Raw genomic sequence first — 24285 nt, 5'->3', positions numbered from 1 at the left:
GATGGGGAGAGATATGCAGAAAATCAAATCCAAAATGAATTCGTACTATAGAGACCTTCTTCCTGGATAGGGGACTAAATGACTCAACCCCCAATAGAAGCATAGAGGGATCATCTGGTAAGAAGGACCCAGGAGAGGGTGAGATGAAGCCTAACCTTAAAACATATGGCTCTGGCTGGCAACTACTAGCAGAAAAATGTTGGTTACAATCCACATTGAGCTGTTGCTCAGAGAGACCTATGAGGTCCCCAAAACAAGACAGACTTCTGTCAGAGCACTCGGTACCCACTTGAGGTCAAAAGGTAAGACCCTATTGCTGAAGACACTGAAGGCTGCCCATGCAGAACACTGAGAGATCCAGCTGAATGTGGAAGGAAGCCAGTTCCCAGATAGTGAGCCTGTATAGTACTGAAAAGCACTACATGAACTGCTGGAGGAAAATGGCCAATAAGGTTGTGAGTGAGCAGGCAACACTGCTATAAGAAAACAACCAACCTGACCATATGTACATGCCTGGGCAAAAGTGGCACACAGCCTAGGTAGGCAACCAATGACTCTTTGATTGGCTAAGAGGTCCATCTACTCAGTCAAAAGGAATCTAAAACTAGAACTGGCAACCAAGTCAGACCCCTATGGAGACCAAGATAACAAACTCCAATGAGAAGCAGCCGTGAGTACTCATCCAAAAGTGAGGCTACACCCAGTACAATCTCTCTAAATTAACAATGCCTACACCTTTAACCTATCCTGATATCACTCTCTGTTTGATTTTTTTTTTTTCTTTTTCAGAAAAGGGCAAGAACAGAGGACAACCATAATCTACCAACAAGATAAGATTAGATAGCTGACACCCTGACAGGAGATGAACCAATGTTCACATAGCAGCCAAGGCCCAGGTGAAACCACAGAGGAACTGGTTCTACAAACAAGGGTTCTGCTTCCACTGGGAGCCTGTTAACCTGGACCAGGGTAATGCAGACAGACACTGAGGATAATCCAAACAAACCAAAGCAAAAATCCAGAAGCTACTGAGAGCTCAAAACTAAAGTAGAATGAAAGCACATCCAACAAGGCTCAGGGAAGTTTGCAGAAGAGGGGGCAGAAACAGTGTAAGGAGCCACAGAGTGAGAAGTAATATCCAGAGACATCATCCTCCCCACACTGACAGACTTCTGCTCTCACAACTCGTAACTCACAATCCCGTGGTGAATACCAGCAATCCCACTGTGGGGGATCCTGTGTGAAATGGGGACAGGGCACAGGAGAGAAATAATGTTACCAACATAAAATGTGTCCATAGAAAGATTCTACTTAAAATGATGATTATCTCTGTAATTTTATCACAGTGATGGATCTATCTGGATAATACAATTACCATATTCAGTTCATTTAAAAAAGTATTTGCTTATTTATTACAAACAGAGAGAGTGAGAGTGAGAGAAAATGGGCATTCCAGGGCATCTAGCCACTGTAAATGATCTCCAGATGCATGTGCCACTTTGTGCATCTGGCTTTATATGGGTAGTGAACAACTGACCCTGGGTCATTTGGTTTTTAAGGCAAGTGCCTTAACCATGAACAATTTCTGCAGCCCACATTTTGTCTTCTTGTAGTCATTATTTTTTCCATATATGAAGAATATTTACTTATGGGAAGAGACTTCAACCCTGCTAAATTCTTTGGTTTAATTATTGTCCCATAGCTTAGAAATAATTCATGATTTAACCTACATTTAAGTAAAATAGTGTTCAGAAGTACTAATTCATGAGCATTAATATGTCTCAGCGGTCAGCTTCATTTTTGTCTGTGCTTTTATTTTCTGATACTGGTACTAGAATCACATAGTTTATCTCTTATCTCATCAAAATGGAGAATTAGACTTCTCAGAATTGTCAGACAACAGACAACATGCTCATATCAGCGTGTTTGTTTGGTCCAGTGGAGTCAATGGTTGCTTGTAATTGGTTCAAATGTTTCTTGCATTCATGGAAACAAGTATGTCCAAGTTCTGGAAGACTGTGTAAAAGTGCCTGAGCATCACTCCCCTGCCAACAGCTATGGCAGACAATAGTTACCATCAGGAGAGAAAGATGTCTCGGTAGCCAACTTAGGTGAGGCAACCCTGAGCTGACTACATACACAAGTTATAATCTGAGCTGACAAATGCCACTGAGAAATAAAGTCTAGTAAAAACTACTTCTTATTGGGCTCATGAGAAACCTTTGTATATTCGCTCAAATAGATAATTTATGAATTTTCTAACTTTGTGGTCATTAGATATTTCTTGTGACTGGATCATAAGTCTTATGACAAATAATATGACATCTGTATGCATATATTTCTTAGATGTAGTGAAAATTGATATGTAAAAGATAATAAAAAGTCCCTCCTGAAGGTATTTGTATTCTCCAGGAGGAGGTTCTTTGTGAATTAAGTTGCATTCTTCTCCAAGTGCTAAACTCTGCTGAGTATCACTATAACACACAAGGAAGGCCAAGAGCTTTTTGAGCAAATACTTTTCTTTGGTCTTGTTAAGGACCAAGAGTGATTTACCAAAGTGGCAATTCAATCCTTAAAGTAGAAGGTACTACAATGGAAACTGAGCTTCACAAATCTCTGTTGGTTTTGAGTATACATGTGAAGTGTGATCAAGTCACCACTACAAAAAATAACCTCACACTCTTCTGATACAGCCATGCAGGTAAAACCGCTCCAATGGGTATTTAACAAGGGGAGAAACACAAATACTTCCTCATTGAAGCAATCAGTGGGAAAAGAGGAACTTGAGCACACATTTGGAATCCCGTATACTGATAAAGGTTTCTATCTTATGAAATGTTCATCAGCTTAAAAAGGTAATAACACTTGGGCTGGAGAGATGGCTTAGCGGTTAAGCACTTGCCTGTGAAGCCTAAGGACCCTAGTTCGAGGCTCAGTTCCCCAGGTCCCACGTTAGCCAGATGCACAAGGGGGTGCATGTGTCTGGAGTTTGTTTGCAGAGGCTGGAAGCTCTGGTGTGCCCATTCTCTCTCTCTCCCTCTATCTGTCTTTCTCTCTGTGTCTGTCGCTCTCAAATAAATAAATAAATAAATAAATAAATAAACTTAAAAAAAGGTAATAACACTTAAATATATTGACCTATGTCTATATCTTCAGAGGTAGATAAAATCACATATTATGTAAAGTAATGACGAAAGGGGATTAGAAATGTAAAATTCTCGATTTTGTTGTTTGTTTTCTTTGTTGTTGTTTTTGTTTTGTTTTGGTTTGGTTTGTTTTAGGTAAACTTTGTAGTCCCAGGCTGGTCTCTAACATACGGTGATCCTGCTATCTCAGCTTCCTGACCACTGGTGCTAAACACGTAAGCCACCACTCACCTGAGAAACTGAAAATCCTTGGAATTAGACAACGGATGTAAGGCCGTTCTCTGCCAGTTTACACCTTTGCTTCTGGGTTTGGAAATTCTTCCTATGACAATTTGTTTCTTGGGGTATAAATACAATGCAAATTCTCTCGTGGAAACTTAAGATTCATAAATTACAAGCAGGAAAGCCTGAGAAGGGTATCTACAACACAGACATGTCTATAATGATAGTAGGGTTGTGGGGTTTACAGGGTTTGTTCACTGTATCTTCTTTGCTTTCAAGAAGCATGTCATGATACTGTTTAGAAATAAAGCTCAAGCATTTCAAACTGTATCAACCATATTTATCCTTTACTACCAACCACTTTCCATTATGCTGCTATAGCTTTAGATTCTCGTTAACACACAGAGAGACTTGGACTTGTGTAGATTTGATGGGCTTTTGACAGAAAGCACTTGCAAAAATATATAACACCTCACTAAAATTAATATACCTGTATGATTATAAATTAATTTAAATACACTTATTATTATAAAGTATTATCCAAATTGTCCAATAGTTTAGCAATCATTGATCATTATTCTTAACAAGAACATTGGACCAGGAGTATGTTCTTTTTTAAAAAAAATGTTTATTCATTTATTTGAGAGAGTGAGTGATAGAGAAAAAATAAAGTACAGAGAGAGGCAGATAGAGAGGGAATGGATATGCTAGGGCCTTTAGCCATTGCAAAACTCTAGATGCATGTGCCACCTTGTACATATGGCTTACACAGATCATAAGGAATTATACCTAGGTACTTTGACTTTGTAGGCAAGCCCCTTAACAATGAAGCCATTTTTCCAGCCCCAGGACTATGTTCTTAATTCTGTCATATAACCATAACTCCAGAATATTAGTATTATTTTCCTTTACTATAAAACCACTCTTAACCTATCTCTTGTCAGTACTCATTCTATTTCACAACAATAATGCTTATGTTTCTTCAGTCTTTAATATCCCGTCTGGACTACTATAAACAAAATGCTATAGGCTGTGTGCCTTAAAGATGACTTTTATCCTTTAGTTCTAAATCCTGGGAAAGCAATGATCAAGGAACCAGCAGACTTGGTTCCTAGTGAAGGCTGTTACCTCATAAAGTCTTTTCACAGCAACCATTCATGACACATGGCACAAACCTTTTCTAAGAGCACCAATACTATTCATGGAAACTGCTTAACATAATCATGTCCCCAGCGCCTCAGCTTCTTGTGGATCCATGAACGCAGGGTAAGGATTTCTACACATCTATAAAATATGGGGATGAATACATCACATCACATTTTTTTCATATGTACATATTGAAATAATTTGTTGATTTTTAAAAAATAAAATATTGTTACAATTTCCTTCCCTTTCTTCCTTAATGTCCCTTGAGCCTTTGAGTGATAAGATAGTGATGTCTGGCTTAGTGCTGAACTCTCAACAGCTTAGTACTTTTAGCTATGAGGAGTTCTGAGTCCGCAATGTGTACTGCCATCCCCATGGAGGAGCTTATCTGGCTAACAGTGAGGGCAGCATTAATATTATTTCTGATATTTCTTCTGCAGTGTTCCCTGATCCATTGTGGGTTTAATAGGGATGGCTTACCCAGTGTGAAGCACTGGGCTTTCCTTTCTAGTCACCTTGATGAGTCTTGTGTCTCACTGGTATTCACTGCCATCTGAGAAAAAGAAACTTATTTAAACAAAACTTTGAAAAGTATTAATAAGTAAGTATCAACATATCCAATTAGAAGGCAATTTAATTGGCTCAAAATATCCATAGCCAAAGAGCAGTGGTAGCTTCACTCTCAGGTCTATTTTCTTCCACATCTTAAGGTTTTAATTTGGTTTTCAATACCAAGCATGAAGTATCTGCCATTGAGAGGGTCCCAAATCCAATCTATGAGCAGTTGGTTACTCAATAACTTATGTACCACCATTTCACTTGGTGGCACATCTTTCCTAGCTTGATAAATGTTTAACTGCTACTGGTTAAGACCATTGTTGAATTTTATCTCCCAGAAGCTTCTATAACACTTTCCAGCACTACGGAAACTAGCCAGCAGGAAGGTGGTTTGTAGCTCAGTATAAGCTTGATTTATCATTGTCACGTGACAGCAGAATACGGTGTCTTCAACAATATGGTCTTACCATTGAGTTATTGTGGGAAACCAAGAGCATAGGCCTTCTTGCATAAGAACTCACTGAGGGAGAAGGACAGGGTATTAAGGAGGACTTTGGGGCTCTGTTCTTTAGTCACGAGTTTATACATACATTAGTGACCTCACAGTGGTTATGGTTAATGCTGCAAGGCCTGCACAATTCTTAGACCATCAAAATTTTGGCATAGAGAACAGAGAAGGACAAAAAGAGTGAAATGAAACATCAATACAGAGAAAGGACTACTTAGAAAAAAGATGAATACTCGGTACAATAAGGGTAGTGGAAGGGAGGTAAGATAGGGTCATGGTTGTATTCAAACCAGACAAGGGCTCTAGCATCCACATAAAATAAGGTCCTGCTGTGTTGGGGTATTTGGTCATTACTCAGTGGTGGGAATCCATGTTGGTGAGACCCTATTGGAGTGGGTGCATTTAGAATGCACAGTCTCTCCACTGCCATCTCTAGAACTCATGGTGGGTTACCCACTGAGAGCTAACCTCAAAAGGTAGTATAGCTACATGGCAAAACATTTACCCTAATGGCAGATAATGTGAGAATGGGAAACAAATCCTCTTCATTTCTTAAATTAAAAGAAGCTAACATTTTTGTTTAATTTAATTTTCTCTTTCTCATTTCCTTACTCTGTTTTCTTTGTTCAGTTTGATATAGAGACCTATCCAAGCAGACTTACAATTTTTTAATATTAACATAAAAATTGCTCTGTTACCTTAATTTCTTTTTATTATTATTTTAAAGCCTTTACTGCCTGACCCTCTCTAGTCTATTATGATCTTTTTTTATTTTTATTTTATTTTATTTGGAGCAAGCAAGAGAGAGAGATAGAGGGAGAGAGAGGGAATTGGCACGCCAGGGCCTCAGCCGCTGAAACTGAGCTCGAGATGCTTATGCCAACTAGAGGGCATGTGTAACTATGTGCTTGTCTCACCTTTGTGTGTCTGGCTAACATGGGATCTGCAGGGTAAAACATGGGTCCTTAGGCATTGCAGGCAGGTACCTTCACCAATAAACAATTTCTGCATCCCTTTTTATTACTTTATAAAGTGATTAGACTATGAAATGGTCATGTGTCTTAGCATGGCATTTTCACGTACATGTGTCATTCATTACACTTTGACTTGCTTCTTTCCCACTCCTATTGCACATCCCGTGTTCCCTCACTGCTCCACTGATTCCCTTCCTACACCCAAGTAGTCCCACTTGGTACTTCTGTGCCATATGTATTCCATTGTCCTTTCTTGCCACCTCTCTAGCTTTTGTTTTGTTTTCTTTTGTTCCATCCCTCCCTTTCCAGTTTCATCACATTCACATGTATATATAGTTCTAAATCTAGACTCCAGATATGAGAAGGTATTTATAGTAGTTGCCTTCCTCAGTCTAAAACTAATATTTTGCTTACGAATGATTTTAAGTTAAATCCATTTTCCTGAAAATGTCATTTCATTCATCTTCATGAGTATGTAAAATCCCAATGTGTATAGGCACCACATTATCTTTATTCATCTGCCAATTGACACCAAGTCTTGTTCCCTTTCCTAGCTATTGTGAATAGCCACTGAGAAATCCTGCTGGAACTAAGCAGATAACCTCCCCCATGTAGACCAGCTGACAGAAAGCTGGAAGAAGCCATTCTACATGCAGTTCAGTGGGATAAAGAGAAACCAACAGTGAAGATACTCAACAGTGGACGTTGCAAGCCTTATAATTGGCTAGCCAGGCCAAATGAGCCAACAGGTGCAATAGTGGCATGTCTGCCACTTGTAGTATTAGATAACTATTCTATTCAGTTCATTAGCTCTTCATTCATTTATTGGCAGTTTGTATTCGGTTCATATTTTGTTTTAGCAGCACTTTATGTATTCTAAATAATAATTCTCTTTATAAAATATAGATGGAAGATCTATACTGAGGTTGTGCACAGAAAATGGCTCAGTAACTACTTTGAAGCAATTACAGAGTGAAAGTAAATATTCTTTAAGTATAAACAATGTCAAGTAAAGAAGCCAAGCCTGTGAACACAAATATTGAAAACTTTCTCTCATAAGTCAAAGAGGAAAAGAAAATATTAAATTAAAAGATTAATTAGTATAGTATAGAGGAACAAGGGGGAAGGGGATGAATTTATGAAAACGTAGAAGAGGTGAATAGATCAAAGTATGTTAAACATTTATATGTGTATTATACACATACATATTATACACATACATATGTATATATGCATATATATATATACTTATATATGATAAACCAAATAATTTCAAAAATATGTATTTTATGATTTGAATTCTTGCCTTACATATAGAAATTTCTTCACAGTATCACTTATCTTGTATCTTCAGCATATCTTAATGAAAACCAATTAACATAAAAATCAAAGCAAAAAATCTATATTGAATTTCAGGTTATTCTCCTTTTCTCAATATATATTTAAAATATCAAGTATTACCTAAGATCTTCCGAAGCATAACATACTTCATTCATACAGCAATTTTTACTCATTTAAAAATGAATTATTTGTCCTACTTTATTTTGTTTAGATGTGAGTAATTTACTTTTGTTTGGCTTAACTTTGATTCACATACTATTTCTGGAATGTAACAGCCATTGCTTTCCACTTAAATACCATTATGTTCAGAAGATATATATAATATTAACTATTTTTTGTGCTATTTAAAAGAGTTTCCATGAAGACTTGACAGTAATTATCTTGTGTGATTGTTGGATAAAATGTTTCAGATATTCTAGTTACCACTGGGAGGTTTGCTATCATTTGGAGACATTTTCCCATTTATGTAATGTCTTTTTCTCTACTTCTAAGTTGTTTACATTTTTCTGTTTCAATAGTTTGATTCAAGTGTGCTAAAGGTTATTTCTTTGCATTTAAATTGCTTGCTCATCTCATGTCAGTAATTAAAAATTTCACTAATTTTTCCAAAATTTATAGCTTATTTCTTCATATTTAAAAAAAATCCCCTCTCTTATATCCAAGATGTAGATCATATAATATGAAAACTTGTTTACTATCAACAGGCTGGTAAAATTCTTTTCAGTATTTTTTTCAATTAATCAGTTCATCATGTTATATAGTTTAAAATTATTCTTCCCTCCTTATTTTACATTATTATATAATTTTTCAGACTTAATCAAATTCACAAGCTAGCTTTTATATTTAACAACTCTTTCATCATAATTTTTAATTTGTTTTTAAACCTGACTTGTCATTTCAATAGTAAAACTCACCAGTTTTATAACTTAAAATTCATTATTGTTAATTTATTCTCCATTAGGTTCTAATAACAGGCTAAATTTAATATAAGGCCAACATGTAATTAACTATTCAATAAAATCTGAACAACCATTGCGGATTTTCAGTTCATTAGAAGTAAAATATTCAAATTCTTGCAAGAGTCATTTGCAATGCTAATTGTAACAATGAACTCCAAGAATGAAGGAAAAGATGGACAGAAACATGTTGATTTTACAGGATCCACCATTAGCCAAGTTATAAAATATTAAGAAGTGATTATGCAAAGCAACTGAGATTAATCGCTGCTAATTGACTAAAGTCACAATACCAAGTGTTGGTTTTACTTGTGATACTAATGTCATTTACAAGGTTAATTATGGTGTCATTTCTCAGCCCCCAGTTGTTTTTCAAATTGTCACAGGGAAATGTGAACAGATGGGCTGGAATAACATCTGGCTTAGGTGAGAAGCAAGGCCACAGCTGGCATCCTCCAGTGATTTCCTTCATATCACAGGAAGTAATGGGAGACATGTAGGTGACAAAAATAAACAATTGATTTATAAATATTAGCATACTGGCCCTTGCCAAATTCCAGGCAAGTGAAAGGCTTAATTAGCAAATAACAGTGTGATGGTAAAGTTCTTATCAATGAAACCTCTGAACAACGCATGTTTGATTTAGCTAATTTATCATTAATATCATACTTTCCTAGCTTTGCTGCATGAAATGAACATTAAAAAGAAATAAAACTTTCTACTTTTTTGGCAAATTGCTTTTTAAACTAAATTTCTTCTTAAACCTCAGGAAAAAAAAAATATATAAATTTGGTGGCACTACTTGATATTTTTATTAATAGCCAAGAGCCAGAAACGTTATATCATAATTTTAGGAGTGTAAATGGCAGAATAATATAGGAAACCAGAATTATTTGAGTTTAGCCTATTAAACTCATATTTGAAAGTATCTTATTTCATCCACTGGGAAAATGCTTTGGTCAGTGATAATTACTACTAGAAACTAAAGGTATAATTAACAAATTTCATTTCCAATTATATTTCAGTAATATTATTATGGCTTTGACCATCAAAGAGCTACCAATCTAAGTAACTTGCATCCAGTATTGTATTATTCAGTCTTATCCAAGATGCTAACCATTATTTTAGTGACTTGGTAGTGTATAACCTTGCCATTTCTCTCTTTTAAATAGTTTTTTTTTTTTTTTTGTATTTTTTGTTCATTTTTTATTTATTTATTTGAGAGCAACAGACACAGAGAGAAAGACAGATACAGGGAGAGAGAGAGAGAATGGGCACGCCAGGGCTTCCAGCCTCTGCAAACGAACTCCAGACGTGTGCGCCCCCTTGTGCATCTGGCTAACGTGGGACCTGGGGAACCGAGCCTCGAACCGGGGTCCATAGGCTTCATAGGCGAGTGCTTAACCGCTAAGCCATTTCTCTCTTTTTTAAAGATTTCTTATTTATTTATTAGAGAGAGAGGGGCTGGGGGAGAGAGTGTGAGAATGGCCCTCTACCAGGGTCTCTAGCCACTGCAAATGAACTCCAGAAACATGTGCCACCATGTGCATCAGGCTTACATGAGACCCGGAGAATCAAACCTGGGTCCTTAGGCTTCACAGGCATGTGTATTAACCATTAACCCATCTCTCCAGCCCATCCATATCATTTCTTGTCCACAAAACTTGCTAACATGGCAAAGACTTTCTGAATACAACCCCAATTGCTCAGGCAATAAAACCACAGATTAACCACTGGGACCTAATGAAATTACAAAGATTTTGCACCACAAAGGACACAGTGAAAAAAGCAAAGAGGCAACCTACAGAATGGGAAAAAATCTTCACCAGTTATATATCTGATAAAGGATTAATATCTAGGATATACAAAGAACTCAAAAAGTTAAATAATAAGGAATCAAACAAGCCAATCAAAAAATGGGCTATGGAGCTAAATAGAGAGTTCTCAAAGGAAGAAATATGAATGGCATATAAGCATCAAAAAAATGTTCTACGTCACTAGTCATCAGGGAAATGCAGATTAAAACTACATTGAGATTCCATCTCACTCCTGTCAGATTGGCCACCATCATGAAAACAAATAATCATAAATGTTGGCGAGGATGTGGAAAAAAAGGAACCCTTTTGCACTGCTGGTGGGAATGCAATCTGGTCCAGCCATTGTGGAAAACAGTGTGGAGGTTCCTAAAACAGCTAGAGATTGATCTACCATATGACCCAGCTATAGCACTCCTAGGCATATATCCAAAAGACTCATCACATTTCCTTAGAAGTACATGCTCAACCATGTTTATTGCTGCTCAATTTATAATAGCTGGGAAATGGAACCAGCCTAGATGTCCATCAACAGATGAGTGGATAATGAAGATGTGGCACATTTATACCATGGAGTTCTACTCAGCGGTAAAGAATAATGAAGTTATGAAATTTGCAGAAAAATGGATGGACCTGGAAAGGATTATACTAAGTGAGGTAACCCAGACCCAGAAAGCCAAGCGCCACATGTTCTCTCTCATATGTGGATCCTAGCTACAGATGACTGGGCTTCTGTGTGAGAATGAAAATACTTAGTAGCAGAGGCCAGTAAGGTAAAAAGGAGACATAAATGGTAGAGAAAGGAAGGGGGGAGGATACTTAATAGGTTGATATTGTATATATGTAATTACAATGATTGTAATGGGGAGGTAATATGATGGAGAATGGAATTTCAAATGGGAAAGTGTGGGGATGGGGAGGGAGGGAATTACCATGGGATATATTTTATAATCATGGAAAATGTTAATAAAAATTTAAAAAAAACTTGCTAACATGAGACAAGGTGAAAATATGAAATCAAAATGACACAATCACACTCGAAAGCAACTTTTCATCTGATACTCTGCGCTTATAGTCATCTATTAAACTTGAATCGAATGTTTTCTGCAGCTTGTTGATATCATGTGTATTTTCCTTTCATTTCTTTCATTGCCCTGTTGTGCTCATTACAGAGACAGGTAATATGTGAGCCATTATTGAAGTACTTCATGGTTAAGTGGGTTGGCCTTCATTCCCCTGTGTAAGGTGTCAAAGTCCTGGTGCTCTGTTGTCAGGAGGAAAACATGGTGCTTCACACTGAAATTAATTATCGCTGGGATCCAGCAAGGCTCACGATGCCTGGCCTTGCCTTTCTATGTTATCTAGATGTGCTTCACAATGCACTCCCTTTCTGATGATGCACTGCTGACCACGGTTGCTATGTGAACAGTCAGTGTTGTTTTTGTACCTTTAAACATAAGCAATTTACGGAGAAACAAGTTATTCAGGTTATATTTTTCCCTGTTTTTTTTCCATAATATTTTTCAGCCCACAAACATACATGACTTTCTGGGAAAAATATATTTTATCATGATAATTTAGATATAAAGAATACCTCAACAGACCTATGCCATTATAAGCCAACATGCAGTTACCTGTATCACTGAAGCCCATTTTGCTCAGATTTATTAACAATACTAAACACAATATAGTAGCATGTGGTTTGGTGTAAATTGTTTTTTATCCATTGTATCAAGATATAACACATAAAATTCCCCCATCAAATGTATGAATGTCAGTGGATGATTGAGTGCATGCGCGGAGTTGTATGGGTGTACTGTAATCCACGTCAGCCTAACTCTAACACTCCAGAAAGAAACGCGTAATCAGTGTGTGGGGCGAAAACTAGCGGGTGAAGCTCTCGTCATGCTAGCCTGCGACCTGAGTTTGGGTCAACAGAACCCATGTCAAAGCCAGCTGTGGTGACACACACTTCCAGTGTCAGTGCTAGGGAGGCAGGGACAGAGAACAGCTTTGGCTAGCAAGTCCATCCAATTGGTGACCTCTGGGATCAGTGGCAGACTCTATCTCAGACAGGATGGTAGAATCAGTAAGGTCTGGAGAGAGACTGTCATGCACACATGCACCTGTACACACACACACACACACACACACACACACACACACAAACACACACAAACATGCACACCACACAAACATGCAAAAAATGAAACACCTTCATGATCATTAGCATTGACCACTCACTTCCTCTCGGTACCCTTATTATTCAGCCTCCGATTATTGATGAAGGAATTTTGTCTTTTCCTAAAAGTTTTATAAATAACCTCATTTAATATGAAATCTTTATTTTTCTTTCAATTGCCAATATGCAAAGAAAACAAGTAACTTACCATTTTAACTAATGAATAATATTCTACATGGCAGGTGTATCAGTTTATTAACACATTCATTTATTGACCATTATCTGGTTCCTCCCACTTTTTAATTTTATTAATTGTTATAAACATTCATGTTCTGCTTTTGCCATGGTAATATGTTTTCATATATTTCACAAAATTCTTAGCAATATAGTTACTGGGTTTTATTATAGGCAATATTTCCTTTACAGAAAACTGCCAGTGAGAATCTCTGCTGCTCTGACTTATCTCTCATGTCTTGCTCATGACCTGTTGGCCTGTAGCTTTTTGGGTAGGTTTCTAGTTTTCTCAATGTTGTTTGTTCTTTGCAATTCTATAATGACAGAAAAAATGTTTATATTTTTATACACTTATTTCCATATACATATATTCTTTTTAAAATATTTTATTTGTTTATTTATTTATTTGAGAGAGAGAGAGAATGGGCATGCCAGGGCCTCCAGCCAATACAAATAAACTCAAAGACACATACACTCCCTTGTGCATCTGGCTTAAGTAGGTCCTGAGGAATCGAACTGAGGTCCTTAGGCTTTGCAGACAAATACCTTAACTGCTATCCCCTCCATATACATATATTCTTATTGAATTTATGATAAGGAATTTATTCCTATGAAAATTTACTTTTATTTTTTAGGTGAGTTGTTGTGGTTAATATTGGAAATATCTTCACATAGTTTGGACATGTCATATATAAGGCATTATATATACAGTAGGACACATATATTTCAATCTGTAGCCTTTAATTCCACTCATTCCATAGTAGCTTTAATAATAAAAGAGTTATATAAGTACATTTTAATTTTGATAAAATTCCAGCTTGCCTAGTGTCTCCTTCATGGACTGAGCTTTCAATATTTTAATCAAAAGCTGAAGTATAAAATTTGACCAACTCAGTTTCACAGAGGTTATCTACCATGGTTTCTCATTGTATAATTTTGCGTTTGCATCCATAATTTACTTTGTGAAGGGTATACTCTTTATGTCCATTTCACTTCATTGACTCATTGAGGCAAGGGCTTGCATGGCTTGAATTTTAAACCACAGCAGCTCCAGGATAGGATTTACAGATTCTTATCCACTGACGGAGACATTGGGGAGTGAGATATGAAGGCATCTGAAGGCTGTCAGTAATTAATCCTCAAAACTTGTGTCAGAGCTTTAGTGCATCTTAACTCATGACAAGAATTAGAGTGAAGCTTGAAGCATCTATGAATCCAAGGAAGCTACTGTGTCCTGATAAAGACTCACATGCATGTGCTTCTAGTAGATTAGTTTATAATTGACAAAATGAAGCAAATGAGAAGCCCTTCAGTAAGTGAATGAGTAAATCGTGAGAGGCATATTCAGACGAACATGAGAACACATGCAAGGAATGGCATGCACATTGCTGAGGCCCATCTCAAATCCCCACAGGCAACATGAATTCAATGACCCAATACTGAGAAAAGAAACCATTTTAAGCATAATGAAAGTATATGCAGCAAGCAAGGTTTTGGGCACAGGTAAGGTCAATAGGCAGAGACTATGGGATTTTTAGGGCAGTAAACTATTTCTGTTGACTACATAATGGACAATTCATGTCCTTATACTGTGTTTAGACTCAGAATGCATAACATATTGGCTGAATCATAGTGTAAACTATGGATTTGGGTGATAACAAGGTATTAATGTTGTTACTGAATAACAGTGATGTTGAGGGAGACCATGTGTTAGAGAGGTTATAGGAGAAATGTCTCTCCCTTATATCTTTTGTTGTGAACCTAAAATGTCTTTAAAGTAGAGTGTTTATTAAAAAAAAAAAACAAAAAACTTTAAATACTAGGATTATGTTGCAGTCACCTTGCTTTTTTTCTGGAACAAACACCAAACCAGAAGCAGCTGATGAGGGTTTGGGGGAGATGTATTTATTTTGGCTTATCAGCTCAAAGGGAAGTTCCATAATGGCAGGGGAAAGTGTGGCATGAGCAAAGGCTGGGCATTGCCTCTGCCTCAGCAGGTAAGAAACAGCAGCAGGAGACTGAGATAATGAACACTGGCAAGCTACTGGACTAATGAACCTCAAGGTCCACCCCTAGTGACAGAACTCCTCCAGCAAGGCTCCACCTCCCAAATTGTCATCAGCTGGGAACCCAGCATTCAAAGCAAATGAGTTTATGGGGAATATCTAATTCATACCACCACCGAATGTAAAAAAACTCTAGACGAATTATGATGTTGGTATCAAAAACAGAACGGAAGATGGTTCAATGTTAACATCTAAAAAGCAATTATACAAAAATACCACTTTCTAATTATTTAGTTACTGAAAGTAATACAGGTAGAATGCTGACTGACTATAACACTACTTAGGAATCTTTATTGTCCTTCCTTGTCTCCAGCTGTGGCCTTTTAACGCCCTCCACTTTTAAAAGAACATCTACAGAGACTGGGCATTTTTCTAGAGTGTGGAATATTTATTTGCAGTTTCTCATATTACCTAACTCAGAGCTAGATACTTAGTAAATCCTCAATAAATTGTTTCAAATAGTACAGGAACGGATTAGTAGACTCAAATGTACTGCTTGTAAAAATGTGATAGTGTGCCTGAGTGTTAGGAGTGGCTGATGGCTTAATTATCCATCGAAAGACTGAATTCTCATAAGGGGGCCTTTGCTGTGAGGATGAAGCCCTTGCTTGTGTTCTTGTTCCTACGTGCCCGCTTCATTGTGTGTACAGACCCCAGTCACGCTTTCGCTGGAGCACCGGCATCTGCTATCACTTCTAGCTACCTGCCCACCCACCCTAACTTTCCACATACAACCATATTCCATAAAAATGCGTGCAAGTAGTTTTTATTATCTGTAAATATACCCTATAATTCATTTCATGTTTAATTTTTGCTAATATTGCCAGTGTGACATAATAGGTTCTGCTCTGCCTTCTTTCACACGGATTTATCAGTCACAATGCTAAGTCTTACTCGGTTATTCATCAGGTTAGGATGGTTTATTCAATCTACATTGGCTTTGGTGGGATTTAAAAGCTTCAAAATTTCTGCTTGACTTTATGTTTAGATAATTATTTTAGAAATATTATTTATTTATTTATTTATTTGTGTGTGTGTGTGTGTGTGAGAGAGAGAGAGAGAGAGAGAGAGAGAGAGAGAGAGAGAGCGAGCGAGCACCAGGGCCTCTACCCACTGCAAAGAAACCCCAGATGCATGTCCCAGCCTGTACATTTGGCTTACGTGGATACTGGGAGAATCAAACCTAGTTCCTTAAACTTTGCCCAAAGGTACCTTAACCACAGAGCCATCACTCCAGCCACTGTTTATGTAATTTCTATCACTGTGTGTCCTAGCTTGTTACTCTGAAATTTAGCTGTTGGGACAGGAAACTCTGAATAGCACCTGACAACATACTCTGCTTGCCGTAACAGTCACTGTGCCCTGGTCACTTCAGCTGTCTGTGTCCATCCTCACTCATTCCTTTAGACTGTGGCTGCATTATTTTTAACAGCTTGTAAATAACAGCAGTTGCATATCCCTTATCTACTTCCTCTAAGTAAATTCTTCCCTTCACATCTTCCCATCTTTATGGAGCAGTTTATGGCAAATGTTGATGAAGTTTATAAGCAAACTGACACCACCCTTATTTGAACTTCACTTATATTACAAATGGTGCATTTGGCTATAGTGATCACAAAGACTACATTTATAAGAACGGTTAAGATACTACTACAAGAACATGCTGCCAATAACACACATGTCTCTCATTAATTTTTTCACAAGTTCCCATTTTCTGTGCTATGAATGCTCACAGATATTCTACATAACAGACTAGCATGTCTTTACAATTGCAGCAGTAAGAATATCTTTAAAGAACTGATATTAATGGTAAGGAACCAAATAAAACTACAAATAATCAAATGCCCTAAAAATCAAAGGTTGCATAAGTGAAAGAGAGTGGGGAAAGCAATTAACATTCATTCATTAACAGAAGAGGAGCTGCCATACCTGAATCCAGGCATCTTCTAATGGAGTTTTCCTCAGCACTAAAGACAGTAAGAAGCAGCTCTGCCCGTATGTGCAGTCAGGGCCATCAGTGCTGGGTTGGAGGCATAAATCATAATAATAATAATAATAATGATGATTTTAACAAAGTACCTAAGTATACATTTTCACATTAAATACAATTAAATTAGGTTTTGTTATTTTTTTTAGTAATGGTGATGAACACGTTCTTGTGTTAGTACCTGGGAAATATTAAAGGTGAAACAGTGACAGGACATCATTGCATCTGAGAGTGAATGCCCCAATGCCATGATAAGCTGGAGTTTTTACCTTAATGTCAAGGGTGTGCATTTGGAATGAGTCACAGGAAGGTGGGTCACATCTTCAACTCTGCGGGGAATGTTTAGTGATCAAAGTAATCAGAGCAAGAGGCATGTTCAGGAACTCAAGGACGTCTTTGTTCAGGAGCTCACATCTACCATTGTTCAGAAGCCCCCAATGGCCTTTGAGGCCTTCAGGCCATGTTCTGTATTGGCTGCACCTAGTTACAGTCATACACATTATCACGAAGCAGCCTAATTAGTGACAATTTCTCAAATTAATAAATAATCTGAGGATGGCTTAGCAGTTAAGCACTTCCCCGTGAAGCCTAAGGACCCCAGTTCGAGGTTTGATTTCCCCAGGGCCCATGTTAGCCACATGCACAAGGGGATGCACAAGTTTGGAGTTTGCTTGCAGTGGCTGGAGGCCCTGGAGTGCCCATTTTCTTTCTCTATCTGCTTCTTTCTCTGTTGTTGCTCTCAAATAAATAAATAAAAATGAACAAAAAATTAAAAATATAATCTGAGTAGACAGAGAGGTATTTTCATCCTATTACTCTACATCAGGAACACCCAACTGTGTACCAACTAGGAATACAATTTTTATGTGATATGAAATCATTTCATCCCACCTTTTGTGTGTGTGAGAGAGACTCCCATCATGACACACACATGGGGAGAGAAAGTCATCACAGGTGTGCAACTAGAATGCATGTCAGGTGGTTAAGAGATGTTAGCTAGACAGGCTTTGTCACTAGGATGTGGGATAGATGAGAAGTTACAAGTAGAAAATTCTGCAAAATAAATGAAAGTACAAATAATGTGCAATGGTTCAAATACACAGAATGCATAATCTTTGCTTTCAAGTGAGCTCACAACATTTTTATTTATACTTACTAGCAGTTCTCAGAAACTTGCTATTATGACTCGAAACATCCATATTTTTGTATAAAGACTAAACAGTTTTCATGTCCTAGCAAAAATTTTCATTAAATTGATTCCTAGACCTTCTGTCACAAATTCTCAGGAGAGATAAAACATTATAATTTTGGATTTTTTCATGGGTTTTGTATTTCAATAAGTTATGCATCACTTGCCCCTGGTTACCTTATCATGCTTTTAGTAAAATTCATAGTATTAAGATGTATTAGGGAAAGCACATATCTTGCACCCTTCAACTCTATTTTATTTTATATTTTCACTATCTTATGACCTAAGAAAAAAATGAGGAAGGTAAAAAAAAAAAAACTTCATTTTTAATACTTCACCACATATAGGAAAATAAATATTTTTAGTTTTGTTTTTCTGTACTAATTTCTAATATATTTAGCTACCATCGGGACTGTTTTAATGACCTTACTATGTTACAAATGTATTTATGAACAGATAGGTAGATAGCACTTTAACTAAAATGAATCATTTTCTCTCTATGTTGACTCTACTTTTGTTGAGGAAGCTATAAATTATGGACATGGAATTTCAGACTAATGTAAAATATACAGAGATATGGAGCAAAGCTATACCTTCTTGAGTATTTCAAATAATCACTTAAAATTTCCAAATCTTAAGGTTGAATATAATAATTCTTGTTAAGTCCCAAGTGGCTGTATAAGACTATGGAATACCACAGCCTTTCAACAAAATATGATCCACTACAAATTTTTGATAACATTTTATTGGAAAACATCCATGTTTCTTTAATGTATGTCTACAGGAGACTTCCTCCAGTGACACAGTTCACAAGTTTTTACACAGAAACTCTCTGATCCCAAAACCTAAAATATGTACTTCAGTGCTTTACAAAAAAAAAAAAAAAGTATATAAAAATAAATGTAAACACATATAACTCTAGATCTCCTTTTAGTACAAATTTTTAATAAAAATAATTAATGTTTAAAATCTGTTACATATCTGCTATATGCCAGTTATGACTTTGAATAACTTTACATTAACTAACCCCATTTAATCTCATCATATATGTATAATTAGCACCCCTATTTTACAAAATATAAAGAAACTGGGTCACAAGGGTTTGAATACCCAAAGCCACAGAGTTAGCAACAGACAGATCTTGGGTTTAAGTGTAAGTAATCAGATCTCAATTAAATCATATTTTTGTGCATTTTTACACAAATACTTAAATATATATATATATATATATATATATATATATATATATATATATATATATGGTAGTTTATATTTTTGAACACTAATATAGAACACCAAATCCAGTTTTTATTCAACTTGAGAAAAACTAAGCAATTATATTCATTGGAACTGTGGTAAGATTTATTTAAGAAGGGTTTTTTACTATTTTTAGATATTTGATTTTGATTTCTTACCTGAAGGACCTTTGAAATAATGTGTTAAATTCGAAATCATGGTTAGATTTCTGAAGAGCTAGTTAATGTCCATGGAGAAATTACAAAGATGAAAAGCCACTGCCTCAAACATATGACAAGCCAAAATTGGAAAAGAGTCTGTGAAAATACTAATTCTGTAGCAGGAATTCTTAACATCACACAAGATTTGCACTGGGATTTGGGAACTAAATGGATGAGGGTAACTATAAGTCACAAGAGAGTGTCCAACTCCCAAGCTGAACTGCACACAGACTCAGGCCTGCCTGAGAATTAGTTGTTTCACAGAGCAGAAGCACATAATTTTAAAACCAAGAATTATTTAGAATTTCCTTTTATGCTTCCTACCTACCTTTTCACAGGGCTGGAAATAATTGTTTTTCTTATTCAGCATCTCTTACCTTTGACCAGTGGCTTTTCTCTTAGTTAACAGTGGATAACTTCTTCCTGGGTAGGTAAAAAAAAAAAAAAAAAAAAGGGCCAGACAGAAACATCCATCAGTCAATAAAATATCCACATCTGGGCTGGAGGAATTGCTTAGCAGTTAAAGCATTTGTCTGCTAAGCTAAAGGACCCAGGTTCGATTCCCTAGGACCCATGTTAGACAAATACACAAGGGGACACAGGCATCTGGAGTTGGTTTGCAGTGGCTGGAGGCCCTGGCGTGCCAATTCTCTCTCTCTCTCTCTCTCTCTCTCTCTCTCTCTCTCTTTCTTTTAAATAAATAAATAAATAAATAATATTTTTAAAAAATCCACACCCTCACAATTTCTCTTTTAGTTTTTGGTCATTTCGTTTGTTATTTTTTATTTTATTTATTTTATTTTTAATATTTTTGTTTATTTTTATTTATTTGAGAGCAACAGACAGAGAAAGAGGCAGAGAGAGAGAGGGAGGGAGAGAGAGAGAGAGAGAGTGCATGTGCCAGGGCCTTTAGCCACTGCAAACAAACTTCAGATGTGTGTACCCCCTTGTGCATCTGACTAATGTGGGTCCTGGGGAATCAAGCCTTGAACCGGGGTCCTTAGGCTTCACAGGCAAGTGCTTAACCACTAAACCATCTCTCCAGCCCATTTTTTTTAATTATTAGTTTTGTACATAATGAATACACTCAAGATGGTACCATTTTTAGCCTCCTCACTGTCCTCCCCCCTCCACAGGGATCCTCCTTGTTGGGATATATGGGTAATGCATTGTGGCATTTGTCATCAGTTATGGATAGGAAGAAATGTCTCTGTGTATTATGACCCAACATGTGGCTCTGATATTCTTTACACCCCCTATTCCACAAATGTCTCTCAGCCATGTTGGGTTCATTTTAGGTCTGTTTTAGTGCTGAGGTCTTGCAAGCATATCCTGAGCAAAAGGAAACACTTCTAGAGGCATCACTATACCTAAAGCTATAATATAAAGCCATAGTAATAAAAATAGCATGGTACTGGCATACAAACAAGAGTATAGACCAATGGAATAGAATCAATGACCTGGACTGTGGGTCAAGTAACTACAGCTACTTGATATTTGACAAAAGCCCTAATAATATAGGCTGAAAAAAAGATAGCATCTTCAACAAATGGTGTTGGACAAACTGGATAACCATATGCAGGAAATGGAAACTTGGTCCACACATCTCACCATGCACAACACTCAAGTCCAAATGGATAAAAGACCTCAATATAAGACCAGAAACTCGGCTACTACTGGATGAAAATATAGGAGGAACTTTTCATGATATAGGAATGGAAAAAGACTTCCTGAACAAAACCTCAGTAGCACAGGATCTTAAACAATCACTCAACCAATGGGATCACATGAAGCTGAAAATTTTCTCCACAGGCAAACATACAATAAGCAGAGACAACAGATTACCCACATAATGGGAGAAAATATTTGCTGAATATCCAACTGGCAGAGGCCTAATCTCTAGAATCTACAAAGAACTCAACAACCTAAGCCATAAAAAGTCAAACAACCCACTCACAAAATGGGGTCAAAAACTGGACAGGAAGTTCACAGAGAAAGAAATACAAATGGCAAAAACAAACTTAAGAAAATGTTCACCATCCCTAATCATCTAGGGAATGCAAATTAAAACAACTATGAGATTCCACCTTACCCCAGTAAGGATAGCAAACATTAAAAAAATCAAAGGAAAATAAATGCTGGTGAGGATGTGGAGAAATAGGAACCCTCATCCACTGTTGGTGGGAAATGTAAGATGGTACAACCACTTTGGAAAGCAAAATGGAGACTCCTAAAAAAGCTGACTATAGAGTTATCAACAGACCCAGTTATTCCCTTGCTGGGCATTTACCCTAAAAGCTCCATGCCTCAGTCCAGAGAGATTTGCTCAACCATGTTTATAGTTGCTCAATTTGTAATAGCTAAGATCTGGGATCAACCCAGTTGTCCATCATTAGACGAATGGATAACTAAGATGTGGTATATCTACATGATTGAATTCTACATAGCAGTAAGGAAAAATGACACAATAAAATTTAAAGAAAAATGGTCAAACCTGGAACAGATCATTCTTAGTGAACTCACCTAATCACAGAAAGATAAGTGTCACATAGTCTCACTCATCTATAGCTCCTAACTTGAATCTACCAAAGTTGCCTACCTACCTAGCAAGCATCTAGGGGACTGGACAATCAGGTGGGCAGGGCAGGAGGGGAGGGCTTACGAGGGGCTGGGGAACACAATACTGGACCCCAATGGTAATGGTACCATACAATTATAACCCTCCGTATTTCGTATTTCTATCATTACTAGTTTCCTTTGACTTTTCTGTTTTGTTTACTAAAATCAAAGTATATTTTATGGCTTTCAAATGCTGTGTTCTTTGTTATCCATGCATTCAGAACCAGGTGACTATCATTGACATGGTAATAAAATGCAATGTTAAGCACAATATGGCCAGAACAAGAAGGGAAGACATAAATGACAATTCCAGGGTGGGACTTAGGGAGGTTATGGAGCAGTGAATAAGGTTTAGAAATAATGAGTATTCTGTCATTGCTCAGTACAGAGAATATTAGAAACAACACTTATATCCAACGTGATACAGAATCTTTGCTTTTGAGGTTGGTGTACTGGGGGGAAGAATGAGTATTTTCAGTGTGTCTGGTTATCTATACAGGGCATATAGATGTGTGTGGATATACAACCCCGCATGCATGCATGGGAAGGTCAGAGAAGGATGTTGGGTGTGCTTCTTTTCATTCTTTGGCTTTGTTTCCCTGAGACAGACTCTCTCACAGCCTAGAGCTTGTGCTGTTTTGTGTTGAACCGGCTGTCTCTCCTCAATGCTGACATCACAAGCACGTATGATCAATTCCCACTTTTTACACAGGGGTTAGTGCACAGATGCACTCTTACTTGGAAACCCAACTCCGCACCCACTAAGTGCTCAGTCATAAACATGCTGTTTCTTATCTGGGTGAAATAAAGGGTATTATTTGAAATACCTAACACACTGTTTCTTGAGTAAAAAGATATTTAAGGGAGTTAGGCTAATATTGATATTTCAAGGCCTGCTTATCTGTTTCCTAGAAAATTCTGGAGAAGCAAGAGAGAGGAGATGCTAATAAAATGAAACAATGAGTTCCTTTTGGCCAGAACCACCATCTTCCCGTAATTTGCAAAAAAAAAAAAAAAAAAAAAAAAAAAAAAACAAATAACAAAAAGGAAAGAGGAGAGGCACTCAGCACTAACTCTCTAGGGCTTTTAGAAAACATTGGAACTGCTCTTTTGTCCATGTACATGTGAATATACAAGAAAGGTGGTAATGTAGACATCAAGAGAATGGGTTCTGTCCAAAAAGGAATGCCCCACAAATGTCACCATGGGAAGACTGAAAGAGTCTACAATGTCCCCCAGCATGCTGCTGGCGTTGTTGCAAATAAGCAACTCAAGGGCAAGATTCTTGCCAAGAGGATTAATGTGTGTATCAAGCCCTGGAAAAGCCAAGCTAGCTTCCTGACACAGGTGAAGGAAAATGATCAGAAGAAGAAGGAAGCCAAGGAGAAAGGAAGCTGGTGGCAGCTGAAGCGGCAGCCTGCCCCGCGCAGAGCAGCACACTCTGTGAGGACTAATGGAAAAGGGCCTGAGAGGCTGGAGCCTGTTCCCTATGATTTCATGGCTTAATAGATGTCATAAATGAATGAAACACCTAAATTATAAGAAATTAAACAATGAACAAGAGGCAATATGACAGTTACAACGGAAATATAAGGAAGCATTAGACTACTCGGAGCATTTACACTGGAGTCCCTCCTCACTGGGGTCGTGATATTCACTGTGGGGTGAAGATAACCTAAGTCTTATTCTTGTGCCTTAGTGGTAGGACTCAGGGTATTCCTACCCACTTGGTAGCTCTTAACAATCTTCCTATCCCCTCTTCCATATTGTTCCCTTGGCCATAAATAGTTTATTTAAAATATTTATTTATTTGAAAACAGAGAGTCGGGAGAGAAAGACAGAGAGGGAAGATAAGTGTTCCAGGGTCTCCAGCCACAGTAAAAAGA

At 37.2% G+C, this 24285-nt stretch overlaps 1 pseudogene; it reads left to right on the top strand.

The window, feature by feature from the left end:
• The window catches only part of LOC101612844, a 110582-nt pseudogene extending 86677 nt beyond the window's left edge, over positions 1–23905 (top strand).
• Positions 23906–24285: the final 380 nt, after the last annotated feature.

Source organism: Jaculus jaculus, chromosome 15 (genome assembly GCF_020740685.1).
Source record: "Jaculus jaculus isolate mJacJac1 chromosome 15, mJacJac1.mat.Y.cur, whole genome shotgun sequence".
NCBI lineage: Eukaryota > Metazoa > Chordata > Mammalia > Rodentia > Dipodidae > Jaculus > Jaculus jaculus.
This window is presented reverse-complemented; position numbering and strand designations above follow the sequence as displayed.